At 40.9% G+C, this 10,957-nt stretch overlaps 1 long non-coding RNA gene across 1 annotated transcript; it reads right to left on the bottom strand.

The window, feature by feature from the left end:
* Nucleotides 1–894: 894 nt before the first annotated feature.
* On the bottom strand, nt 895–8,493 carry LOC138811429 (uncharacterized). The gene is made up of 3 exons (XR_011367386.1): nt 8,409–8,493; nt 5,074–5,265; nt 895–2,355 (listed from the first exon to the last, which is right to left on the bottom strand). It is a non-coding gene; the product is annotated as an uncharacterized lncRNA (long non-coding RNA).
* Between the last annotated feature and the right edge of the window lie 2,464 nt (nt 8,494–10,957).

A 10,957-nucleotide genomic window follows, 5' to 3' on the forward strand; every position in this document is an offset into this window, starting at 1 on the left:
CGGTAAGCAGAGCTGCCCCAAGCACGGGGCGAGCCTGATGCATGGCGCCTGCGCAGGGGCCAACTGGAGTAAGGGATTACCGGGTCGAGGCACATGGTGCAAGATTGTGGGAACTGGAGCGCAACTACCTGTGCTCGGCATGCAGCTGCCCAGCTCGCACCTCAGCACCTATAAATTCTAATGTCATCCTTATTCTGTCTTATAGTAGTTTGGCTGATTTTAATGTAATCCATTTTGAGTTGATGTTAGTGCAAGCAGAGATCCACTTCTAGTTTTCTGCCTATAAATGTCCAGTTTTCCCAACATCAATACTTGAAAAGGATATGATGTGTGTGTGTGTGTGTGTGTGTGTGTGTGTGTGTGTGTGTGTGTGTGTGTGTGCGTGTGTCTGTGTGGGTGTGTGTGTGGTGTGTGTGTGGGGGGGGGTTGTGGGGCTTGAACTCTGGGCCTCGGAGCTACCCTTCAGCATTTCATCTCCAGGCTAGTACTTGAACCATCTTTCCACTTCCCATTTTCTTGTGGTTTACTGGAGCAAAGAGTCTCATGGACTTCCCTGGCCCTGCTGTCTTTCAACAACCATCCTCAGATCTCAGCCTTCTGAGTAGCTAGGATTAATGGCATGAGCCACAGGCACCCGGCAAGGCTATGTTTTTTCCACACTACATCTTTCGCTCTTTTGTTGAATATCAGATGATTGTAAGTATGCGGTTTTATTTATGTGGTCTTTTCATCTTTTTAATACGTTTTTTTATTGTAAAAATAATGTACAAAGGGGTTACAGTTACATAAGGTAAGTAATGTGTTTATTTCATCTCAAGCATTGTTACCTCCTCCTTTGTTTTCCCCCTACCATCCCTACCCTTCCACCTCCACAACTACTTTCCATCCCCCCTTCCCACTCTCTGCCTAAATTGTAAAGTTCGTTTTTGAACATAGTGTCTTGATCTCATTGTTAAAATTGGCCTATCCCTAGTTAAGCATTTGGTTTTTACCCTTCACCTCCCAAAGCTAGAGAAATGTATATACAAGATACAGGGCACAACATCAAAGAAACAAAAAAACCACATAACTTAGGTTTCAAGATTTGGTGGAAGAATGATGACTGTTGAATTAACTTGATAAGTATTCTATAGTTTTTAATGGTAAGGCTTATTAACTCAAAGGTGGAGCAAAAACATTCAGAATAGTGGAATGTGGCAACTACTCATTTGATGTGTGTGGATAGATTATGATTAATAAAAATATATCTATTAAATCCCAGTGGTAGACTGCTGTGCTAACTGGGAGGAGTCTTTGGTAATGCCAGGGGTTTGAATACTGGTAATGAAGCAGAATATGAGGGGAGAGCATTTGCTAAGGATGTAACATCCTAGGCTCATAACAAATACATTGTAGTAGAATGCTAAGTGATGATCAACTGAGCATCAAATTTTATTTGTTGACTTCTTTGTTTTGTGAAGTCCAGGGATTTGAACCTAGAACCTGGGTGCTCTCCCTTAATTTTTTCTCAAGGCTAGTGCTCTACCAGTTGAACCACAGCTTCATGTCCATAATTTTATTGGTTAATTGGAGATCAGTCTTTCCAAATTTCTGCTTTGGGCTTGCTTCAAACCTGATCTTCAGGTATCAACCTCCCAAGTAGCTAGCATTCCAGTTGTGAGCCACCAGAGCCTGGCTAGAATCACATTTTAAAAGTATTCACTAGGTGAATCAGGCGTGTCTAGCTACTATTTGAGAACTTTGGTTCCAGTGGGTCATGTCAGATTTAGAATAACATCAGAATTTTTCTTCTTGTAACCTATAGCATCCAATATCGTTTTTCTTCATTGTACCTTTTTTTCTTACTTCACAAGCAAGCACGTCAGTGATGTTTTCCTTTTCTGAAGCAAGTTAGGTCCTTTCCCATCACTGAGGGATGTACTTGCTTTTCTTACTGCCTGGATTACCTGCTTCTAGTTAATTGCATGGATGATGGCTCTCAGGTTAACTGTCTCCTCCTCAGGGATATCTCCTCACATACCTGCTGTGAAGTTGTTGCCACAAAACTACCAATGTCATGTCTCTGATTTATAGAAATTATCATTATGATTTCTGGTTTTCTTTTCAGCATGAAATTGATGAGGAGAGAGCCACATTCACTTGTTTCTCCAACACCTATAATAGTGCCTGGTCCTTAGTGCTCAGGAGCCTTGCATGGGGATCAGCCTTTTCCAGCTCAATTTATCCTAGCTTCTGGTCAGGACAGCTCTTGAAGCTGATGTCTGGTGGGTAGCAGTCATCCCTCTCATTCTTTGTGCCTTTCTGTGTTGTTGAGTCCACCTCAGAGCAAGATCAGTGCTTGACATCTATTTGCTGCTATGGAAAGATGGGTATGACATAATACAAGTTAGGGGAACTGTTTTGTGAAGCTGTGTGAAGAGACGCATCCCCATACAAGTTGCCAAGACAAGTGTTTCCCATGCTCAGGAGTGTATTCCACAATTCAGCATCCAAACTATCACCTACTCCCTGATGCACTCAGTGTATATTCCCATTTCCATTAAAAAAAGAAAAATTCAAGATATGCCTTTGATGATTTGTCATTGAATTACTGAAACAAAGTATATAATTTGGGGGCTGGGAAGGTGGCTCAGTGGTAGAGTGCTTGCCTTGCATGCATGAGGCCTTGGGTTTGATTCCTCAGCATCTCATAAGCAAAAAGAAAATAAGCCTGAAGTGGCACTGTGGCTCAAGTGGTAGAGCGCTAGCCTTGAGCTGAAGAGCTGAGGGATAGCTCCCAGGCCCAGAGTCAAAGCTGACAACCGGACCCCCCCCCCCCAAAAAAAGTATATAATTTTATGTATTTGTAAGTCTTTGTCCATCTCTCTTGAGCCCTGGGCATATTTCTATGTGTTTGAAGCTTGGAAAGGGAAATAAGGTTTATTTCAGGATAGTCAAAAACATTTTGGGAGGGATACCAACTTTCCATCTGATGTTCTACAGATGGCCATCTTGGCACAGAAACTAAGTAGAATGTCATAGCATAAGAGACTTGTCCTGATTTCTACTGACTTTCCTCTGGGGTCACAGAGAGTGATCCTACTGCATATGTGTCCCTTGGCTACACTCGAGGGACCAGGTCTCCTCTGAAAATCTAATGGCATGGGAGTAAGAGAAATAAAAACACAGAACCCAGCTTCTCACATTACTAGGATTACAGGCCTGAGTCTCACATACTAACTCATAACTGCCTTTTTATATATCGTGTAGCCGGTTTCATTATATTCAACTCATAGACAGATATACAAATATATGTTTATATTTATTCATCTATTTATAATCAGTGTTATATCTAGAAACACAAAAATATATATTCATATAACTATAATGAAAGTTATATTACCACTTTCCCCAATAATGATTTACACTAATATTATGTGAAAAAAATACTTACGATTGAAAATGTTAAAAGCCCTTGTAGTATGAAAAATCGTATTCGATCTTATACATCATATAAAATACTATATAAAATGTAATGAATATAGCATGTATTTCCATATATCTGATTTAATTGCTTCCTGATTTTGTGTTTGTCCATTTATGTAAGCCTTGTTTCTTCTATTGATGATGGCTTATACTTTCCAGTGTCGATATTTCCTATGTATTTTGTCAAATATATTCAGCCCTAAGTAGATTTTTTATGCTAATGGAGCCAAATTTTTCTTCAATATTTCCCAAACCACAATGAATATGTATACAGACTTGAACTCACTGTGGGAAGAAAGTCCCACATACCACTATAAGTATTGTAGCATTTGTCCCAATTGACAGAACAGCTTTCTAGATAATCTGATCTGGTATGTCCTAAAGCTTTTGTAACCACCTTATCACCCCATGCAGGCATGGTCTGGCTTCCTTACAACTCCCTGTGCACTTCACTGATCCCTTTATATCCAGTAGGCTCCCTTGTTCAGCCTGCAGTTACTCTGTATTTTCCCACACACAGAACACATGTGCATGGTGCTTTACATTGTAGGTGAAAAAAAAAACACATTTAAGACTCATGAATTGTATAATATAACATAAACATTGACATTTTAATAACGTTAGAAAAATAAGTAGAATGATCATTTTACAACAATCAGGACCAAAAAGAAACATAAAGATTTTCTAAAGAAGAGGGGAAGCAATCTCTAAATCTGGATTGTCTTCTAAGTTGCCTTCAGACACAAATTCTGCCTCAGACTCCTCAAAGGGATCTACTTCCTCATTAAAGGCAGTATTTTCTTCCTGAGTCTAGGGAGGGACAGATTCTTATTTCTCAATTGGAAATTGGATCTCCAGCATCAGGACAGATTGTTCTGGATATTCTGTGAGGACAGAATCCCTTTCCTCAACTGAATCTAGACTTTGAACCTAACTTATGACTGGGGTCATTTTCCATTAGCACATATTTACCCTGCACTCCAAGACCAATACTTTTTTACTGGTTTGGATGTGATCTAGGCGAATTGTGAACATCAATGGAAGATATTCTGGACCATCTTCTTCCTTGGTGGTATGTGAATGTACACCTATATCACATGTGGAGTTCAGAACCAATGGGATGTCTACAGGACTCAAAACTACTTGAGCCTTTCTACACATTGAAAAATCCTCTATGTTCACATGCTTTCTGGAGTCCAGTGTTGGCTTCCAATCTCCATCAGTCACCATAGGCGACATCACTGATGGGTTCTTTAGCTGGAATTCAGCAGCAAGTTCTCTACAGTGACACAAACATAGGTACAGGAGTCTTAGAGTAGACTCTAGAAGTTAAAGTGTGACTAAACTTCTATGAGGATTTAACAGGAGAAGCTGTAGAACTTGAGTTTGGACTGAACACTGATGAGAAGGTAGGGTGTTTCTAATGAGTGGTTATGTCCAAGTTCTTTTAAAAAGGGAACAGACATTACTCGGCATAGAACATCCATAAAAGGACATTTTGCCAAGCTGGGTAGTACAAAGGGTTCTTGGACAAGCAGGCCCATCCCTTGATACCTAGGTTCCATCCCTACTCACAAGCTCTAAGGCATCTAAACAAGGACTACTTACTCTTTTTCTTGGTCTCACGGGTCATGCTTTGCTCCAGCTGGTCCAGAAGGATATGTAAGCAGGACAGCAATTCTGAAGAGGGCATGTTGAGCTTGTCATACTGTGTAAGTTTTTTCAGCATGTCAAATTTCTTGTGCTCAAAAATCATCATGGTAGACGTCCATCCAAATAGTTAAGATGGAAAAATCGATGCTGTTGGCAAATTGTTGAAAGGAAAATGAGAGTCCGCCCTCTCCATCCTGAGCCTTCTACCACAGACCCTTTCTGGCATGACTAGAATGTTGGGAAGTGGGAAGAGACTCCTGGAAGCAGGATGCTCCTCACAACCCATTTCTAGAAATTTCTAATACAATCCTCCAAAATTCTCCCCGTGATGGGCAGAGAAAGTTGTTTCCCCACTGTATCTGACTTGCTAAACACAACCCTCCCTGTCATTGAGGGATTGTGGTCCATGCGAGCCTGGTCATAAACAGAAAACCCTGTCATAAAAATGGCTCAAGCAGAGCTGAGCTCAGGTGGCTCATGCCTGTAATCTTAGCTATTCAGGAGGCTGAGATCTGAAGATCCCAGTTCAAAGCCAATCTAGGTAGCAAAGTGTGTGAGACTCCTATCTCAATAAACCACTAGAAAACCAGAAGTGGCACTGTGGCTCAAACAGTAGAACATTCATCTTGAGTTGAAGAGTGCAGGAACAGTGTCCAGGCGCAGAGTTCAAGTCACATGACCAACAAAAACAAAAGTGACTAAAGCGAAAAGAGCAGGTGTATAGCTCACTTTGTAGAGCACCTACCTAAAATACATGAAGCCCTGAGTTTAATTGCTAGTATTGAAAGGAGGAAAGGATATGAAGGAATGGAAGGAAGAAAAGAAGGAAGGGAGGAATTTTGATTTAATCAAATACTGGAAAGATGTGAAGTATTAAATAAAGGTATTACAGGTATTTTATATGAAAAGATACTGATTGTTTACTAAAAGGCAAATTATAAAATGTGGAATTCAGGCTAAAATACACGTACAATTTTGTTTTTCTGTAAAGTGATACTTACATACTTCTTTTGTTTAAAAGTAGTAAATGAGTTTAAAAAAATCGAAGAGTTGTTAGAAATGAATCATTATTTCTTATCACTTTTTCTGCTACATTCACCATCTAAAAAATTGAAACAATGTTGATCAATTCAATTATTAATTTATTAATTTAATCTTTCATCTTTAGTGTATAGTCTATTGTACACATCATTTAATTATTTGAACCCTTTTTTTGTTTGTCTTTTGTCAATCATGGGTCCTGAACTCTGGGCCTGGGCACTGTCCCTTAGCTCTTTACCTCAAGGATATCACTATACCACTTGAACCACAGTGCCACTTCTGGATTTTCTGCTTATGTGGTACTGAGAAATTGAACTCAAAGGCTCATACATGCAAGGCAAGCACTTTACCACTTAGCCACCTTCCCAGCCCTAAACTCTTTATTTTTTCCTTTAGACATGGGGCTTGAATACAGGGCATGGGTGCTGTCCCAGAGCTTCTTTGCTCAAAGTTAGCACTCTACCATACAAGTTTAAACCATAGTGCCATTTCTTGTTTTTTAATGGTTAATTGGAAATAGCAGTCTCATGGTAACTTTTCTGCCCAGGGCTGGCTTTGAACCACCATCCTCATTTCTCAGCCTCCTGAGAAGGTAGGATTACAGGAGTGAGCCACCTGTACCCTTGTGCTCATTTTTTTTCTTTTAACTGTGATTTAAGTTTAGTTCCCCCACCTAAATACGTGCAAACTGAGATGCAAATTGGCTTTAAATAAACCACTAGTTGAGGATGCTGAGATTACAAATGATGGCAAATTGTTTTTAACATTTTTTAATATGTGAAGCTTGAACTGAGGGCCTGGTTGAAATCCCTTTTCTCTTGTGCTCAAGGCTATCACTCTATTAGTTTGGCCCACAGTGCCCCTTTTAGTTTCTTGGTAACCAGTTAATGAGATAATAGACTCACAGACTTTCTTACCAAGGTTTTTACTAATCCTCGATTATCACATCTCAGTCACCTGAGTTGTTATGATTACAGGCATGAGCCAATGGCACCAGTTTTTTTAAAAAATCAACAACAGATTACTTTAGGGGAGGTTGGAGGAGGAAAGAGCTAGAGGCTAAACAAGCTCTCACATAGAAAATACTTGTAGTGTTCCAGTGAAGAGTCCTAGGCCAGAGAATTACTAAGTGTGCCATCACAGTACAGAGAGTGTGGCCAGAGAGGGAAAATCCAGGCAAGGAGACAGATCTGAGCACTTGCCATTAGCTGCAGCTGCAGTGGCAGCAGCAATGGCAGCAGCCTAGCCGCCAAACGAACAACACAGAGTCTGGGACAATGGTGCCAGAAACAGCAGGTGACTGGATTCTTCTTAAAACCAAAAAGAGCTGACAAGTAGCAGGTATCTTCATCCTGCAGATCACAGAACAGGAACCAAGACTCCAGGGTGAGTAGAATACTGACATACTTACTCCTTCTCAGGTTACAGAGGAAAGAAGGCCACCCCTCCCGCCCTCACCCCCGGAGGTCTCCATATTTGATATTGAAAAGGCCCAGCTGAGGAGCTAGCTCCAGCTCAGGCCTTGGAAAAAAACAAAAGATTCATTTAGGAGGTCACAGGCACCTGACCTGACCTGCCAGGCTCAGCTCCTCCCTGGGAAAAGTCACCCAGCCCAAGCAGACAAAGCTCTGCCGTGAGGGGAGTGACTTTCTTCACTGGGTAAACAGAGCCAGAGGCTGCCCCTCCCTACAGCAGCCTAGACAATCAAGTGAAATTCAGTAAACATAAACCCTGAGAATGGCTCCAGGCTGGGCTCTGTGTCTCAGAAGCTACCCTTCAGGGAAAAGCTACAATTTGCTGAACGGCCTCAATTCTACCCAGAACCTAGCCTCATCACAGCCTCTTCAAACGAGAGGAAACAGCCATCTCCCTCTTGTGCGAAACTCAAAGCAGATCTCCCTCTCATTGAACTAGCATGGGAGGAGGATCACAAAATCCTGGGTAAAGCAGAGCATTTATCTGCCTGCTCAAACAAATTGACTTAAGAAACCAATGTAGCCACAGGCAAACCAAACACCACAAGCAGACAAGAGACTCCACCAAGAGACTTTGTACAGACACAATGAGATACAGGATCTTCCCATCTAATCCCGCCCCCCCCCCCAAAAAAAAAAGCTCTTTGTTGTACCTTTTTTGTTTTTTAGTTTAAAAAAAAATTGTTTTCTATTAATCTTTTTTTCTCCCCTCCTATTTTTTTTTATTTTAGGTGTATATGTGTGTCTGTGTGCTTTGTTTAAATCTCTACTGACCTTTTGGTCCTTTTTTTCTTGTTTTTTCTTTTTCATTCTTTTCATTTTTCTTCTGTTTCCTTCTTTTTTGTGTGACTTAATTGCTGGTCTGCTCATGCTCAGATATATGCCGTCACCGAATATTAGACTGAAAGACCCTAGTCCCCTAGTATACTTTCGTCAAGGGGCGGGCGCCCCAGAAACTCAGACTCCAGGCCGGGAGATGCAATAAGCAAGAGGAGTTTATTTGACATTTGTGCAAACAGATTCTCTGCCCCGGTCAGTCAGAAAGCCCCGAGCATCGGTTACAAGCCTTTTTAAAGGCAAAAACCCACAAGATTAACGCATAACACAAATCATCACGTGATTGGTTCATTTAAAGGTCACCATATACGCCAACAATCACTTTGCCATGCGGGAAATTTTGTAACAATCTTTGTAAAACAATTGGCTCATGGTTGGTTTAAGGGGGGGTTACATGGTTACAGGCCTATGATTGGTTGACATTTGGCTTAGCTTGGGGTCTTGCCAGGTGGTCGTTATCTCAAGGTCCTGTCTGGGGAATTTCTAAATGGGACCTGAGGAACACGTAATGTCTGTTCTTTATCTACAACCACTGACTTTGTCCTGGGGCCGGCATCTGGTCCCTGAAACTTCTTAACTCATTTCTGGGAGGGGAAGGTCAGTGCTAGCGTAAGCAAGTTTACATAAGCAGAATAAGCAGTTAGCAAGTTAGTAATGGTAATGGTCAATTTTTAATCTTTCATTCCCCACTTCTTCTCTGGGCTAATTTTAATCTTAAAATTCAGGGTGTCTCTATATTATCTTGTGGGGTGTCAGTTGTTCTCAGTGCTTGGTATTGAGATCTCAGAACTAATAAATGGACTGCGCTGATTTTTTTTCTTTTACCAAAGACACCAGTCTGTTGAGTATACAAGGTCCAATTGTAACAAAATTAACAGTACCAAAGGCCCTTATATTTTTTTCCCACCAGTCCTGACTCCGTGTATCACAGTTAACTTAATCTTATGCCAGCTGTACTTGTAAGCTCCAATTTTAAGACATACTCATACCATTTGCGTCATACTCATACCATTTGCTACATAAACTTTCTGAGGTTTGTCTTAAGGACAATTTAAAAATTTTTCCAATTCCTTTTCCAAGGCTTTCTTTACCATTTGCTACATACTTAAACTTTCTGAGGTTTTTCTTAAAGACAATCCTTACTTTTTAAAACCTTTCTTCTCAAAAGGGGATATTTTTTCCCCAATTCCTTTCTCAAAACTCTCTTTACTACCCTCCTCTTTGTTACAATTCCTTGAGCTTCTTTGTGGCTAGAGTTTAAAACTTCCCAATTTTTCCTGTGGCTTGTGAAACCAAGTTATCTCAGAACAACCTCAAGGTACCACTGGGCTGGAGAAGCTTGCTAGATTTTAAGGCTAAGAGTATTACTTCCATTGATAACACACTCAGGTTATTACCATACCAGAGCCAAACTAGGCTGTGACCATAGTGTGGATTTCCAGTCACTATGCACTGAAGCACCTAAGGCAAGCAAGCCAGTGATATCCTTGTCCCCAATATCTACTGAGGGAAGAGAGGGTTTCTGGATATCACCCAAAAGAATGTCCCACAAGATCTTAGATTTAGCTGCAGTCAACCAGGAAGCAGACACAGGTGATGGAATCAGGCAGGAGTTTCTCCAGGTGGCTGTCAGGCCATCGTCGAACATTACCCATTAGGGTATGCAGCAGCAGCAGCAGCAGCAGTAGGGTCTCTCAGTGGCTCCAAGGGACTGTAACACCTCATGCTGGGCTGTAAATTCCTACACAGACTGGTTAAGGATACATTGCATAGGCTTGGCAGACTTTTATCGTGCTGTTTTTTTTTTTTTAATTTAATTTAATTTTATTTGTGAACATACTGTACAGAGGAGTTACAATTACATGGGCAGGATAATGCATACATTTCTTACCAAGCATTGCAGCCTCCTCCTTTGTTTACCCTTCACATCCCTTCCCAGCCTCCTCCATCCCCCCCAATCCCAATCCTTCTCCTTCCCCCCATTTCCCCCCGCTCACACCGACATTGTAAAGCTCGTTTTGGACATGAGTACTTGTACTTCTCATTGTTGCAACAGGTCCACCTGTATTCTTAAACAACTGGTTTTTCCCCATCTCCTCCACAAGTTATACTGACATCAAATATAGTGAAAGCAGGGGTTATACTGTGGGGGAGGGACATACAAAGCAACAAAGAGATAATCTTATAAATGCGTTAGAAACACATGCATGAAAGAAAAAAACATTAAAATACATATCTAAGGGTTCATTTTCCTGACATCACATTATCTGACCTTCAACTATGTTTATTGCAGCATTATTTACCGTAGCTAAGATATGTAACCAACCCAGATGCCCCTCAGTAGATGAATGGATCAAGAAAATGTGGTATATATACACAATGGAATTCTATGCCTCCATCAGAAAGAATGACATTGCCCCATTTGTTAGGAAATGGAAAAACTTGGAAAAAATTATATTAAGTGAAGTAAGCCAGGCCCAAAGAAA

The sequence above is a fragment of the Dipodomys merriami genome, unplaced genomic scaffold (genome assembly GCF_024711535.1).
Source record: "Dipodomys merriami isolate MVZ:Mamm:240054 unplaced genomic scaffold, mDipMer1.0.p SCAF_527, whole genome shotgun sequence".
NCBI classification, from domain to species: domain Eukaryota; kingdom Metazoa; phylum Chordata; class Mammalia; order Rodentia; family Heteromyidae; genus Dipodomys; species Dipodomys merriami.